The sequence below is a fragment of the Chiloscyllium punctatum genome, chromosome 31 (genome assembly GCF_047496795.1).
Source record: "Chiloscyllium punctatum isolate Juve2018m chromosome 31, sChiPun1.3, whole genome shotgun sequence".
Classification (NCBI taxonomy): Eukaryota; Metazoa; Chordata; class Chondrichthyes; order Orectolobiformes; family Hemiscylliidae; genus Chiloscyllium; species Chiloscyllium punctatum.
In genome coordinates this window covers 52,754,216-52,770,917 of record NC_092769.1, presented here as the reverse complement: position 1 = coordinate 52,770,917, position 16,702 = coordinate 52,754,216, and the positions used below count along the sequence as shown (strand labels likewise).

The 16,702-nt window shown below is 44.7% G+C and overlaps 1 long non-coding RNA gene across 1 annotated transcript in view; it reads right to left on the bottom strand.

Moving 5' to 3' along the window:
- LOC140456961 (uncharacterized) overlaps positions 1 to 16,291 on the bottom strand; it is an 88,045-nt gene extending 71,754 nt beyond the window's left edge. Inside the window, exons 1-3 of the long non-coding RNA XR_011953282.1 lie at positions 16,164 to 16,291; positions 7,653 to 7,779; positions 2,172 to 2,295 (exon numbers count right to left, since the gene is read on the bottom strand). This is a non-coding gene — a long non-coding RNA (uncharacterized lncRNA). The remainder of the gene's footprint in view (positions 1 to 2,171; positions 2,296 to 7,652; positions 7,780 to 16,163) is intronic.
- Between the last annotated feature and the right edge of the window lie 411 nt (positions 16,292 to 16,702).

The following is a 16,702-nucleotide window of genomic DNA, read 5'->3' as shown; positions in this document are numbered from 1 at the left end:
CTGTTGCCATTTTCAGGGAGTTACTGACTTGCACCAAGATCCTTCTGTATATCAATGTCCCTCAGGATGCTAACTTTCTTCTTGAATTTGACATGACCTCAGACTTGTCCAGATTAAACTCTATTTGTCATTTCTCTGCACATCTTTCCTACCGATCTGTAACCTCCTGCACCCTTGGATCACCTTGCTCATTAACCACAACTCCATCAATTTTCATTTCATCTGCAAGAATTATCTCTGTCACTCCAGTTCGTTTCATGGTGTGAGAATCTGTAACCAGGGGGCAGAAAATCCCAGCAAGGTCTCACCCATTTAAGATGGAGATGAGGAGGAATGTCTTCACTCAGAGGGTAGAGACTCTGTGGGAATTCCTGACTGCAGGGGGCTGTTGAGGCTGGGTCATTAAGAATATTCACAACAGACTTGGTCAGATTTTAATGAATCGGGCAAATAAGTGTTTTGGGAAAAGGCAGCAAATTAGAGTTGAAGGTCATCAGATCAGCCATGATCTGATTGTAGGGCAGAGCATCCTCAATGGGCCAAATGGCCTAACTTCGCTCCTACATCTCATGGTCTGAGCTCAAACTCAATATGTCCTGCATAACATTATGGGTCTCTGTTCACAACACTCCTTTATCGTGGCATTATTAGATACTTATTATTACATAGCATTTGATCTACAATAGACAATTTTGTTGTTGGCTCCTTGATATGATGTTATAGAAAACCATCTCGTATACAATCCACGATTCCATCTATTGCAGCCCTGATACTCATCAGTTATCCACTCGGGATGGAGACCACTGTCACACACAGTTCCTGTACTGCCCTTGCTACAACTACATTCAGTGTCCTGACTGTAACCATATTTACATTACCATTAGTGGTTGGTCCCTATAAAAGAACTCTGGCCAATGATTGCTGCTGTTTGTTCATTCCCAGCTCCACCCAAATAGCCTCCAAATTTCGGACTTCAGTTCAACGTGGCTATCTCATTGATGCATTAACCTCAGCCTTTCTTCACAACTTGTTGGCTTTTTGCCTAGCCTGCCGAGATCCCAACAACCTTTCAATATTCAGTTCCCTGCGATGGTCATTCTGGATCTACATCTCCAGCATGACAGTTCGATCATATCTGTTCACTGTCATTCCATCTGCCTTATGGCGAATGGAGGGAGTCATTCCTCAGTAGTTGTAGTTTTAACAGATAGGTAGAGGTTACAGAGATAGGGAGTCTTACAGGATCTCAAGGATGTTAGAGTTAAACGGAGTTACATCTGGTCAAGAGTGTCAGTGGGACAAAGGGGCTTGGGTAATTGGAGGAATTTACAGAGATAGAGAGAGCTGGGTTATACTCTGGAGATAGGAATGGATGTAGGGAGAGGCAGCCAGAGAGAGAGGCACAGACAGTGGGTGTTTCAGGGAGAAGAGTATTATGTATACTAACAGAGATATGGAAGGTTGTAGTGACTGAACATGTTCACAGATATAAAAAGACTTCTAGGCTCTAGAAAATGCAGGTTGCTGGGTTGGAGACGGTTACACAGATGGGGAGGGTTGCACAAACTGAAAGAGGTTCCTGTGGTCAGGCGGGTTGGTGGGGTGCAGGTGAAGTTTAAATAGATTAAGATCGAAGAATTGGAGAACGATAACGAGGTTACAATTTTTTCACAGATAAGGAAGGTTTGTAGGAACTGGAGACATTTACCCAGATAGGGATGGATGGAGAGATTATAGACAAAACACATTGGCATGGAGGGTGGCATTGGTAGGAGGAGCTTACAGGGATAGACAGGACTCAGCATTTACATGGATGAAGGAATTCAGTATCTACTGGAGAAGTTTAAGGATTAGGGTGTTAGGGATTGGAGAACCTGACAGAGATAGAGAGCATTGTGTGGACTAGAGAAGATTCCAAACAGAGGAAGGATTATTGGGACTGGAGGATATTAGAGAGGTCACTAATACAGCATGGGCCAGGACTGTTGCCTGGGACCTCCTGTACTGTCTCAGGGAGTACCAGTACAGCGGAGGGGAAAGCAGGACCCTCACAAGATGGTGGGAATTAAGCCTAGAATGTAGCCCAGCAGTGTATCTTTGTACTGTCTTCTGGGTCTGAATATAGAAGTCTACTACCTCCACCCTGTGCTGTTTAGTGTGATTGATCTTACCGGCTTCAGGATTTACTGAAGGCTCCAGATCTCCCTCTCCATCTCCATCTCCACCTCTCACTGGCTGACCAAGCATTTGCAATGAGGTGATCGATGAAACAGGAGTTAGAATCACCCTGATTACCTGCATGAGTCAGAAAAAGACAGAATGGGAAATTAGACTGTTGCAGTGAAGATAACTCATGTAGAGTAGCACTGAGTCCAGCAGAGACCACGAAAAACCCAGTCTCCGTCCCTGGTCTGTGCTGTTGCGATTCGGTGGATTCTTTTGGCTCAGGATCTCAGACCAGGTGTAAGAGCGAGAGGCGCTGACAGAGGCAGCAATTAGATCCACCTAGCGAGGGATACCACATGGAGAGATACTGAGTGATATCACCAGAGTGCAGGAAGTTTTTAGGATGAAACCATGGTGGCAAAAGAAGTGGTTCTGATGCAGTGAGCACTGCTACCAGTACTCAGGGATGAGTCAGCTATTGTAATGGGATGATACAGTGCTGGGAATAGTTGACCAGGATTATGTAGAGTACTTTAAACTAACACAGACAAGGAGGGACTTGGAAAAGCTGAAAGGAAATTCCCATTTCCATAGAGAAAGATTGAAATATTGAAGCATGGGGCTGTGGCTGAGGAGAAACAGAAAGAAACAGAAGAGGCCTAGTTTAACGAAAATTGTACATCAGCAGATAAGTTTGTGAGAGGAAATTGTGATTTAAAGAGTAAATTACTATTTATTAATTTGAATGCACGAAGTATTTGCAATAAGGGATATGCACGTGTGACTTGTGATTTCTATCTAATCACCATCAGGGAGACATGGTCACAGGGTGAACAAAAGGTGGGGCATTAATATTCACGGCTACACAATATTGTGGAAAGTCAGGCAGAATGGGAAGGAGGATGGGAAACTCTCATCGCTAGGGACAACAATGGGATGATCAAGAAAATTTGTGGCCTCAGATTATCAATCATTAGGAGACAAAATTCTGGGTAATAAGAGTCAGAACACAGAATTGGAAGGACAGTCCTTAGACCCTTTTCAGCATTACATTGTAAGGCATGACATTGGACGGGGAATTATTGGAATTTGTAAAAAAAGGCAGTAGGACAACTGAATTCAACTTTCCTATCTCACCATCTTATTGGTGATGGGTCACAGACGAGGCTGACTCTCTCCCACTCTCAGGGGGAGGGGGAGTCTGTAGGTGGCTGTACAGACCAATGTGGCCTTCCACAGACTCCGTTATACTTGGGGGAGAAGGTGGCCATGGGAAGGGGTGGGTGAGATGTTGGTGTGACAGCACGCTCCTTGTGCTGTTTTCTTCTGGATTCCCCTTTCTGCCCACAGCAAGTATCGAGGTGTTCGATACCTTACCAATGCTCTTCCCCCACTTCGGACAGTCTTGACCCAGTAATTCCCAGGAGTTACCAAATTTGATTAAGAGCTGCTGAGAATACAAAAATAACCGAACAATTCTGAAGAAGTCAATGCTTTAGAAATATGGATTTTTTTAAAAAAAGGGATCACTAGGGGTCGACTAGCAGGGTGAGTGCAGTAGGAAGAGGAAACATTGTCAGGGTTTAATCAGATGATAGGAACAGGGAGAGTTGAAGGCGCTGGAGGTAGTAACAGTGTTACAGAGAGAGGCAAAGGCCTGAACAATGTTACTAAGCCAGTATGAATTGTTACAGCTGGAGTGGTTTGCAGAGGTAGAGATGGACATGTATTTTCATTGATTCCTTCATGGGCTGAGGATGTCACCGGTTGGTCCAGTGTACATTACCCCACTGCTAATTGCTCAGAGGTAGCTCAGAGTCTGACATATTACTGTGGGTCTGGAGTCACATGTGACCACTTCAGGTTAGAATGTCAGATGCCCTTCTCTCAAGGACATAAGTGAACCAGTTGTGCTTTTCCACATAATCAATAATGCTTTATGGTGGCTTCACTAATGTTCCGTACAGCCACAACATGACATCCCAACTCCTAATCTCAATGCTCTGACCAATGAAGATAACCATCCCAAATGCCTGCTTCACCAGCCTGTCTACCTGTGACACCACTTTCAAAAGAAAACTGTGTATCTGCATCCCTGGGTTTCTGATTGATAACACTACCCAGGGGCTGAACATTAACTGTACAAGTCCAGCCTGGTTTGCCTTAGCAATACGCAACATCTTGCATTTGGCCACATGTTATTCCTAAACGCATTGGTCTAGCAGTACTGTTGACCCCATTGTACTCTTAGATAACCCTCTTCGCTGTCCACTTTACCACTAATTTCAGTCTCACTCACAAACCTGCTAACGATGACTCCTGTATTATCATCCAAACCGTTTATATAAATGATACACAACAGTGACCCAGCACCGAACCCCATGGCACACCGTTGGTCACAGGCATGCAGATTGTGTAGTAACCCTCTCTGAACATGCTCTGTCTCTTACCGTCAATCCTGTTTTGTATCCAGTTGGTGAGCGCTCCCTGGTTATGTGTGATCTAAACATAATAACAAGTCTGCCATGCAGACCCTTGTCCAAGGCCTTGCTAAAGTCCATGGAGACACCATCCATTGCTCTGCCTTGATCTGTTATTTGTCTACCTCCACAAACACTCAGTCATCAGTTTCCACCCACAAAGCAATGTTGATTATCGCTAATGAGTTCTTGCCTTTCCAAATGTATGATGATCCTCTCTCAGAATCGAGTCCAACAAATTACCCTCCCATCAGTCTCACTGGCCTATAGTGGCTGTCACTGATACAAATATCTCTGCGAAGGGCTCTGTAATTCCTCCCTAGCTTCTCACTAGGCACTGGGATACATCTGATCATGTCCCAAGGTTTTATCTAACTTTTTGCATGTTAAGACATACATCACCTCCTGTTCTCAAATTTAATCTCTCTTCAAGATATCACTATGTATTTTCCCAAGTTTTCGAGCTTCCATATCTTTCTTCACAGTAAATCCTAACGCAAAATATTTGATTTGGATATTCCACATCAACAGTGATTCCTCATAGACAGCCCCATTGACCTTTCAGGGGCCCTATTCTCTCTCTCACTACTCTTCAGCCCTGGTTAAAACTTGTCAAAATGCTTCTGAAATTTCAAATATACCCCTCCTGCCAGTAGCCTCCCCCACCCTTACCTATTCTGCCATTTATGGTGACACCAAAATATAGAATTCAGCAGATTTAAAAATATACTCCTTTTAAAATATCATGCAGCTCCAATTGTTTCTAAGTGTCCAGTTATCGTTTATTGCCATATCCTTTATAATACACTCCAGCACGTTCCTGATTTACTGTCAGGCTAACACTGTTTGGTTTCAGACTGACTGCACAAAGGGTTTTGGGAATCATTGTGTACCAATCTGAAAAAGGTAGCTTACAGGGTCAGCAGGTAATTGAGAATGTAAAGCAAATGCTGCCATTTATTACAAATGGAATGGAGTCAAAATACATAGATTTCTTTCTAAAACTATACAAGGTACCAGTCAGCCCACCCCTCGAATAGTATGAACAGTGTGAGTTCCCGAAGGGAAGCTATTCTTGTATTGGAGGCAGGTCAGAGAAGGATCACTCAGCTGATCCTGGAGTTGGTGGGATTTTCTCATAGAAAGAGGTGGCGTAGACTGAGGTTGAACCATTGACATTTCAAAAAATCGCAAAGAAATTGAACAGAACATCTAGGATTCGGAGAGGCTCTGCCAGGTAGATGCCAGGAAATTCGAAAATCCAACAGTGCAGCACAGCAACAGGCCCTTTGACTCGCCATTTGTGGAGGCTGTGGATGGAGTGATTTGGTCAGCTTAAGGAGAAGGGAGAGAAGGAGTGACTGGGGGAGGTGAAAGAGATAGGGAGGGAGGGAGTGAATGGAGGCGGTTACAGAAATAGAAAGGGATGGATTAACTATGGGAGGTTACAGAGATAGAGGGGCTTTTGGAGTCTGACCGAGACTTAATGAGATAGGGATGGTCAATCATCCTGTGGAGGCTGGAGGAGGTGACTGAAAAGGAATGTGTGAATGGGTTGGAGAAAGTTACTGTGACAGGGAGGATTATAGGATGTAGTGTTCATTGGAGAAACATATATTGTCGTCTTTTCCAGAAGTGGTCATAGGCAAATGTTTCTAAAGACTCAATGAGATTACATGCACAGGCAGGGGAGTAGGAAGAGAAGAGTTTACTGAGATTTGGACTATTTTGTAGAGATAGAAGAGATTTATTATGACCATGAGGTTTGCAGAGATGAAATGACGTGATAAGGAGGCGAGTAGGGATAGGATGACGTACAGTGATAGCGAGGAACTGGAAGAGGTTGGATGAAGTTAGTAATACAGAGGGGTGTTGACACTGGATGGTTCTTCAGACAGAAGGAGGTTACAGAAAGAGGGAGCTGTACAGAGTGGGCTTGGATACAGCCATAAAGAGGATGTTTCAGGTACATGGATGGTATTAGTGCTTTACGAGGTTACAGAGTCAGGAAGGCTAGTAGTGATGGCAGGAGGTAGAGTAAGGAAACATTGTCGTGTTGGGAGAAGGTCACAGCGACAGACGATATCACAGAGGATGGATGCGGTTGCAGACATGGGGAAGGTTAAATTGGCTTCAGAACACTATACACAGGGAGGGTTGCAGGGATTGGAGCATGTTACACTGGCAGGAAAGGCTGAAGGGACTGGAGGAGTTTACTCAGATAGGGAGGTCTGTTCGGATAGTATGATTTCAGGGGCCATGTGGTGATGAAGGACAGGAGGCAGGAATGTTATAGGGATTGAAGGTGATAGTGATATGATGTGCTGTTGGGGCTGGAGGAAGGTACACAGATGGGAGTGGTTGGTAAAGTCTGGAGGATGCTACAGAGACAGGGCGGGCTGTGGGTATTGTGCAAGTTGACAGTAATAGGGATTATTGTAATGACTAAAGGAGGAGATTGCTGGGATTGGGAACATTATTCAGATTGGAGCAGTTGACAGAGACAGGGAGAATATTCAGCATTGGAGTAGGTTTTAAATATACAGTGGGATTGTAGACAAGGGAGGAAGTTACAGGGATAGGAACTGTTCTCAGAGTAAGAAGCATTCAGGGCACTGGCTCAGATAAGGTGGACTGAAAGGTGAGTTTCCGTGCTGTATGACTCGATGATAGGACAACAGAGAATGTATGAGAGGGACCAGGGAACAGAAGGATCTTAAGCTTCAATACCACTTACATAAGGGAGGCCTGTTTTCCCCTCTGTTGTACTGATGCTCACTGAGACAGCACAGGCCTGGATTGATAACTGTGAACTCGCTATACTGTCTCAGGAAGGCTCAGGACAGCAGAGCTGGAAAATAATCCTCTTACAAGAGGGTGGAGATTGAGACTGGGAGCTTTATGACCTGTGTTTGCCCTTCAGCACTGTATCTATAACATGTCCTGTGAGCTGAAGATTCTCGCCCTTTAAATGTCCTCTGCTCTGGTCACTGTGAGTGATATTACCTCGCTACAGGATTTATTGAAGGATCCAGATCTCCCTGCGCTCCAGCTGACCCACTGCATTCGATGAGGTGATGGACGACCCATCCAGCAGTTGGGAAGTCTATTGAGTCAGGACCTTCCTGATTACCTGCAAGAGGCAGAGAAATAGACAGAATGGGAAATTAGACTGATGCTGTGAGGGTTACACATGGAGATTGGCACTGAGTCCCACAGAGATCTGGAAAATCCCAGTTTACATCCCTGGCCTGTGCTGTTGCATCTCTCTGTAGTAGAGAATTCTGTTGGCTCAGGATCTGGTGTAGCTGCAAGAGGGAGAGGTGCTGACAGAGGCAGCAATTAGACCCTCAGTGAGGGATACCACATGGAGAGATACTGAGTGATATTACCAGAATGCAGGAAGATGTCAGGATCAAACAGTTGTGTGGGGAGAAAGGTTTCTGTGCTCAGGGATGAGCAACGTGTGAACACGTGAAGTGATATCCTAGTGATATTAATGTTAGGGCATGTATCCAAAACGTCATCCAATGTTCAGGGGAGACAGGTTTGAATTTCACTATCAGAAATGGTGGAATTTCAAATCAATAGTTTAATAATAATTAACAATCCATAAATATGTATGAAACCATTGCTAATGTACAAAAACTCCAAACACCTGTCCTTTCGAGAAGGACATCTGCCCATCCTCACGTGGTCTGCACGACATACACACAGCAAAGTGTTTTCCAAATCCAAATAGAAAACGTGATGCATCGGAGCAGCGTGGGGATGTGGCTGAAGACAAGCAGAAAGGAACAGGATGGGATAAGGTTTAACTAAAACTCTACATTAGCAAATTGGTTTGTGATAGGAAATTGTGGAAAAGAGTACAGAACTTTTATTTTCCCTATCGACAAAGTCTCTTCAATAAGGTAGCTGAATTTGTGACACAGAGATGAAAGAGATTTGGACAGCAGAGAGATGTGGTTACAGGGTGAACAAAAGGTGTAAGGTTCAAAACCTAGTGGAAACTCAGGCAAAATGGACGACGCTAACAATAATGGGTAACAAAGGCATTAGATAGAAAGCGGGGGGGGGGGGGGGGGACGACGACGACGATGGTCACAAAATATTCTTAGCAGATAATGTTAAGGATAAGCCACAAGATATTTAATAAGTACAGTTAGAGTAAGAGGATCCCCAACTAAGCAGTGGGGCCTGTTAGAATCCAAAGGGACAATCAGTGAATGGAGCCAGAGGAAGTAGGTGAGGTCTTCAATTAATACTTTCCATCTGTATTCAAACAGGAAAAAGACATTGTAGCCGTGGATTTCAGTTGGGGTGGTGAGGTTCTCAAACATGTTAAGATCAATGAGAAGGAGGCGTTAAATTTATTCACAGGCAAAAAGGCGTCGAAATTCCCAGTAACAATAATATATATCCCAGGCTGCTATGGGAGGGAAGGGAGCAGATTGCTGGGCCCCTGTTGGATATATTTAATACTTTGCTGGCCACAGGTGAAGTGGCGAATGACTGGAGGATCGCTCATGTGGTTCCTTTGTCCAGGAAGGGCAACAGGGAATGGCCAGGTAATTACAGAGCAGATAGTCTGACAGCAGGGGGAGGGAAATTATTGGAAACAATTCTGAGGGACACGATGAATCAACATTCGAAAGGACAGGAATTCATTAGGGATTGTCTGTATGGATTTGGTAGAGGACTGTACTCTGATATTGATGAGGCCAGTGCAGATGGTGTGGTTTAAATGGAGTTCATTAAGGCCTTTGACAAGGTCTCACATGGAAGGCTGGTCCTAAAGGGAAGAGCCCATTGGATCCAATGCAAGTTGGCAAATTGGATCCACAATTGGTGGAGGGTGTTTTCACGATTGGAAGCCTTTGCCCAGCGGGTGTACCACAGGGATCTGTGCAAGAACCATTGCTGGTTATTATGTACATTAATGCAGTTGTATAAGACTCTGGTGCGGCCGCATCTGGAATATTGTGTGCAGTTTTGGTCGCCATACTATAGGAAGGATGTGGAGGCACTGGAACGGGTGCAGAGGAAGTTTACCGGAATGTTGCCTGGTATGGTAGGAAGATCCTATGAGGAAAGGCTGAGGCACTTGGGGTTGTTTTCATTGGAGAAAAGAAGGTTTAGGGGTGACTTGATAGAGGTGTACAAGATGATTAGGGGGTTAGATAGGGTTGACAGTGAGAACCTTTTCCCACGTATGGAGTCAGCTATTACAAGGGGGCATAGCTTTAAATTAAGGGGGGGGGGTAGATATAGGACTGATGTTAAGGGTAGGTTCTTCACTCAGCGAGTCGTAAGTTCATGGAATGCCCTGCCAGTAGCAGTAGTGGACTCTCCCTCTTTATGGGTATTTAAGCGGGCATTGGATAGGTATATGGAGGATAGTGGGTTAGTGTAAGTTAGGTGGGCTTTGATCGGCGCAACATCGAGGGCCGAAGGGCCTGTACTGCGCTGTATTCTTCTATGTTCTATGTTCTACCTCGCATGTGAAAGGAGAAGGTATCATTAGTCGATTTGCAGATGACATGAAAGCTGAGGGTGTTCTCCACAGTGAGGGGGATGGTCTCAGCCTGTAGTCTGGTATCGATCAGATGATAAACTGAGCAGAGTAATGGCAGATGGAGTTTACTTCTAATCACTGTGAGATAACGCACTGTGGGAAGTCTCACAAGGGAACGATATTGATCATGATTGGTAGGTCCTCCTGGAGTACTGAGGAACACATGGAGCTTAGTGGACAAGTCCCTGGATGTCTGAAAGGTGTCAGCATAAGTAGACAGGGTAGGGAAGACACCTGAACTGGGAGCAGGAGGGGGACCCATATCCTGATGGGGAGAGCTGCTGGAGCTGCTCGAGAGGATTTAAACCATCTTGCAGGGGTGTGGGACCCCAAACAGTTGTAAGGCCAAAAGAAATTTGAGGCTGGTACAGATGTTCAAGAGAGCAATATAAATAGACAAGGCAGGCAAGAACATAGCAGACAATGAGGGAAAACTGGTGGATTAAACTGCAGTTATTTCAATGCAAGTGGCCGGACTGATAAGGCAGATGAACCCAGAGCATGGATAGTAACATGGGACTGGGATATCAGAGGTATTACAGAAACACAGCTAAGGGAGGGACAGATGATTCAGGAAGGACAGAACAGGAGGCAAAACTGGAGGAGAGCTTGTGGTTTTGATTGGGTGAAACATTCCAGCAGGACCTAGAGAGAGTATTCATGCAGAATCGCCCAGTTAAGCGATATTGGTGGCACTGAGAAATAAAAATTGGTCATTAGTTTGCTATGGTCGTACTACAGCGATAGGCAATGGGAGATGAAGGAGCAAATATGTCAGGAGATTTCAGATATCTCTTAGAATAATAGGGTTGGAATGGTATGGGATTTTAACCTTTCCAAACCTGGACTGGGATTGTTACTGTGTTAAGCATTTGGATGGAAGGAATTTGTTAATTGTGTTCCTGAAACTCCCAGTCATTATGTAAATGGCCCAACTGGAGAATGGGGCTAAACATGACCTTCCCTTGGGAAACAAGGTAGGGAAAGGGACTGAGGTGTTAGTGGGGGAGCGCTTTGGAAAGTCACGACATTTGTATTAATTTGAAAGTAGCGATGGAAAAGGACAGGCCTCGTCCACAAGCTCAAGTTATACAATGGAGCAAGATAGTATTAGAAATGAATTTTTAAAGGCTATTTGCAGGTAAAGGGAAGTCTGGCAAGTAGGAATATTTTAAAAGCGGGATAAAATGAACATTCAGCACTAGCATATTCCTGTTAGTGTGCAGCTCAATGCTGACAGAATTAGGAAACACTGGCTGAGTTTCGAGGGTCTGGTCAAGAAATAAGTGGGCACATGTCAGATATAACTGGCTGACTCAAGGGAATCCCTTCAGGAGCATCGGGGCTGTAGAAATACACTTAGGATGGAAATCAGCAATGTCAAAAGGGGACACGAGATCGCTTTGGCAGAGAAAGTTAAGGAGAATCCAAAGAGACACGACAAGTGTATTAAGAGCAAAAGAAGAGATCGAGACAAACCCGGTCTCCTTAATGATCATTGAAGGCAACGATGTGTGAAACTACAAGATCCGAGACAAATATTTCACTTTGGAACTTACTGTGGATAAGGACTGGGGCGCTCAGGGAACTAAACAGTGTTTGGCCTGACTACTATTGGAATACTGTGTGCAATTCTGGTCTCAATGCCATCGGAAGGATGTTGTGGAACATGAAAGGTTTCAGAAGAAATGAACAAGGATGCTGCCAGGGTTGGAGGGTTTGCGCTACAGGGAAAAGCCTGAATAGGCTGGGGCTGTTTTCACTTGAACATGGGAGGCTGAGGAGTTACCTGATAAAGGTGTTTAAAATCATGATGGTCATCGATAGGGGCAACAGACAAGGTCTTTTCGACAGGGCTGGTGGATTCCAAACCAACAGGGCATAGCTTTACAGTGCGAGGGAAACTTTTCAAAGGGACCTAAAGGACAACTGGCTCCTGCACAGTCTATGCAATAAGCTGCTAGAGGAAATAGTGGAGGCTGATAGAAATACATTTAAAAGGCATGTGGATGGGTATATGAACAGGAAGGGTTTAGTGGGATACTGGCAAAGTTCTGGCAAAAGTGTCTAGATACGTCATGCAGGAGTTGGTCCGAAGTTGTTTCCGTGTTGCACATCTCTGTGACTGAATGTCTTGGAATGAGTCCACATTATCGAAGAGGAGATGCTGGAAGTTTTAAAACCACAAAGGTGGATAAATCCCCAGGCCCTGATCAAATGTATCTCAGGACATTGTGGGAAGCTGTTGGAGAAATTGTAGGGCCCCTAACCGAGATATCTGTACCATGTGTGATAAGCTGTTAGGCTGGAGGGTGGCATTGTGGACAGTGAAGAAGGTTTTCTGAGATTACAAAGGGATCCGGATGAAATGTGTGAATGGCTGAAAAACTGTAGATGGAGTTCAATCTGAATAAATGTGAGGTAATGCATCTGGTGCAACAAACATGGGTAGGGCTTACACAATTAATGGTAGGACCTTCGGTAGTGTTGTAGAACAGACGGACCCCGGGTTCAGAAACATAATTCTTTGAAGTTTGCAACATGGAGAGACATGATGTTTAAAAAAGGTGCTTGCCTCACTTGCTTTCATTGCTCAGTCCTTTGGATATAGGAGTTGGGAAGTCACAATGAGATTTTACAGGCCATTGGTGAGACCTCTTCTGGAATACTGTGTCCAGTTCTGGTCGCCCAGTTATAGGAAGGATATTATTAAGTTGGAGAGGGTTCAGATGAGATTTACTGGGATGTGGCTGGTTATGGAAGTTTTCAGTTATAAATAAAGGCTGAATAGGTTGGTATTTTTTCATTGAAACCTGAATGTTGACAGATGACCTCATAGAAGTTTATAAAATAACGAGGGGGATAGATAGAAGTAATGGGAGTTGTCTTTTCCCGTGGACAGGGGAGTTTCAAGACTAGGAGCTACATTTTTAATTGTAAGAGGAGAGACATTTTTTAAAAAGACATGAGGGGCACATTGTTACACAGAGAGTGGGTTGTGTGTGGAATGAACTTCCCAAGGAAGGGGTGAACTTGGGGACAATTACAATGTTTAAAAGACATTAGGATTAGTACAGGTTTGAAGGGATATGATCAAGGAACAGGCAGGTGGGACGAGATCAGTTTTAGAGACTGGTTAGCGTTAACCAAGCAGTGCGGTATGACTCTCTGACTATGATTATAATGATGTGTCATTAATTAATAAAGGCTGCAAGAGGAAGCCAGGGAACTACAGACTGATGAACGAGACATCAGGGTGGGTCAGTTATTGCAGGTCATTCTGAGAGGTAGGACTTACATGCATTTGGAAAGACAAGGACTGATTACAGCAGCCTGCACGGTTTGGTGCGTGGGAAAACATGTCTCACAAACTTGACTGGAGTTTGTTCAAGATGTGACCAAGAAGATAGATGAAGGCAGAGCAACAGACGCTGTTTCTGTCTTCAGCAAACCCTTGGTCAGGGTGTAGCATGATACGTTGGTTAGTAAGAGTAGATCACAAGAGATCAGGGAGAGCTAGCCTTCTGGATACGAAATGGGATGACAGTGGGAGACAGAGGGTGGTGGGAGGGGGTTGTTGTTCAGACTGGGGCCTCTGACCAGCAATGTGCTGTAAGGATTGGTGCTGGGACCACTGTTGTGCACCATTTACTTAAACGATTTGAGTGAAAATTTCGGACCCCCTGTTATTATGTTTGTGGATACCAAGATTAGTGGAAGAGTGGGCGGGGAAAATAGTTATTGAAGGGGATGTTAATCAACTGGGCCAGTGGGCCAAGGAATGAAAGATGGAGTTTAATTCAGGTGTTGAATTTAGTTCAGACAAACCAGGGAGGACTAATACAGTTAATGGTAGGGCTCTGGACAGTGTTAACGAACAGAGAGAGAGACCAAAGAGTGCAGTTACATTGTTCCTTGGAAGTGGCATCAGTGGTGGACAGGGTGGGGAAAGCAGCATTTGGGACACTTGCCATCAGTGGCCAGAGCATTGAGTACATAAGTTGGAGATATTTGTAACATTGCCGTCACTATTTCTCCTAGGCAGAGGAGGCCACGGGGTGATGTTACAAAGGTTTATGAAACCAAGTAGGGCCTAAGTAAGGTGAATAGCCAAGGGTAGGTGAGTCCAATGCTAGAGGAAAAAACGTGAGGTGACAGAGCAAGGAATTAAAGAGGGAGCTGAGGGGCAACATTTTCCACAGAGGATGGTGCATGGATGGAATGGACTGCCAGAGGAAATGGTAAAAACAAGTACAATTACAACATGGAAAGGACACTTGAGCAGGTACGCGGAGAGGTGAAGATTTGAAGGGATATGGACCAAACACAGGCAAATGCAACTCATTCCATTTCGGAAACCTCAACACAAAAAGTCATGCAGCACAGAAACAGACCCGATGTCTCCAGTTGCTGGAGGAGCAGACTATTGAGACAAGACATATTGTAGAGACTGAAGCAAGTTACAGCGATATGGACAGTCGTCTGGACTGGAGATTTCAAATGTGACAAATATTTGGTGAGAGGGGAGGGGATGACGGAGATAGGAACTGTTATGGGAGTTAGAATGATTGAAGACACTGGTCCACAAGACAAGCCATAGATACAGTGTTGGAGAGGGAATAGGGAACAGAAATATCCCAGGCAGCATTACTACCCTCTCATTGCAGGCCTGCATTCCCCTCTGTTATCCTGGTGCTCACCAAGACAGCAAACGCTTGGATTGAAAACTGGGAACTCCCGATGCTGTCTCAGTACAACAAAACTTAAAGTACGGGTGGTGATTGACCCTGAGGTGTGTCTGTACTGTGCTCCCCCTCCAGCACTATGTCTATGTCATGACCTGTTAGCTAATATTTGGAGCCGTCTCATTGCTCTCTGCTCTGGCGACAGGATTTATTAAAGGCTCCCGACCTCCATGACCTTTGTCTCTCTGGCTGACCAATCATCTTCCCAACCAGCAGTTGGCAAGTCTATTGAGTCAGGAACTCCATGAGTACCTGTAGAGGACACAGAAATAAGCAGAATGGGAAATTAGACTGATGCTGTGAGGACTACAGATGTAGAATGGCACTGAGCCCACAGAGATCTGGAAAATCCCAGTCTCCAATCCTGGCCTGTGCTGCCTCATCTCTCTGTAGTGGAGAATTCTGTTGGTTCAGGATCTGGAGTAGCTGCAAGAGTTAGAGACGCTGACAGAGGGATCAATTAGACTCACACAGTGACGGATCCCACATGGAGAGATACTGAGTGATATCACCAGAGTTCAGGATCAAATAATTGTGCGGGAAGAAAGGGTTTTGAATCATGTAACACTGGGATGCGCAACCTGTGAGCAGGCGAAGTGATAGCCTAGTGGTATTATTCTGAGACAATTTATACAGAAACTCAGCAAATGTTCTCTGGACACAGGTTCAAATCCCACCATTGTAAATGATTAAATGTGAATTAAATGCTTCGAAAACGATGTAATTAAAAACCTGTAAATGAGTATTAAACAATTACTGATGTTAAGAAAAATCTATCGCGTGCAATTCTGTCTTGAGTGAAGATGGGACTGGGATATTACAGGTATTACAGAAAACATTTAGGGAGGGACAGGACAGGCAGCTCAATCTTCCAGGGGTCAGATGCTGCAGGAAGGACAGAAGGGGAGCTGAGAGAGGAGGAGAGCTGCTGGTTCTGATTGGGTGAATCATCACAGCAGGACTGAGAGAGGATATTCCTGCAGGACCGCCCAGTGAAGCTGTGTTCGTGGAATTAATCAATAACAATGGGGCTTCTCTTTCCTCTGATTGTTCTACAGACCCCGAGAGCCCCGCCCTCCTGCACCTTGACCTTCTCAAGATGGCGGCCCTGAGGCCCGCGCTCCCTCTTCCCTCAAATAAATGGCGGCCGTGACCCTGGGCCGCTTCCCAGATCAGAGAACGCCACTTCCTTACCCGGGCCTGGAGGGTCTTTTCCGAGTTTTTTTTTTAACCTTTATCCGGGACTTGTGAATTCTCTCCGCTCCTTTCTCCCAGCGAGGATCCCGCACACCGCCTCTGATCGCTGCTCTCTGAAGCCGATCGCAGCCGCTACCGGAAAAATCTGCTCCATGTTTCTCTCTGTGTCCTGACCAACGTGACACTGCGCATGCTCTGCATAGAAACCAAACTGCGCGTGCGTCTGAGGTTATCAGTGAGTTTATAGAGAATATTCATAACTGCACAGACTGAGGGGTAAAATATTAGTCATTAACAATTGCTTTGTCGAGTTATAGTCATAGAGATGTCTAACATGCAATTTGTCCGGTTCAAATCAACCATACCGGCCAGGTATGTAAATTACCAACTGTTCTGGGAGATTGGAAAGAAGTTTCTTCCTCAAGTAGTGTAAATCGATTGGAAATATGTACGTTATCAGATTTACATTTCAACTACAGCATTTTTTAAAATCTAACATTGATTTATGAGAGACATTTAAAGCTCCACTATGTAAT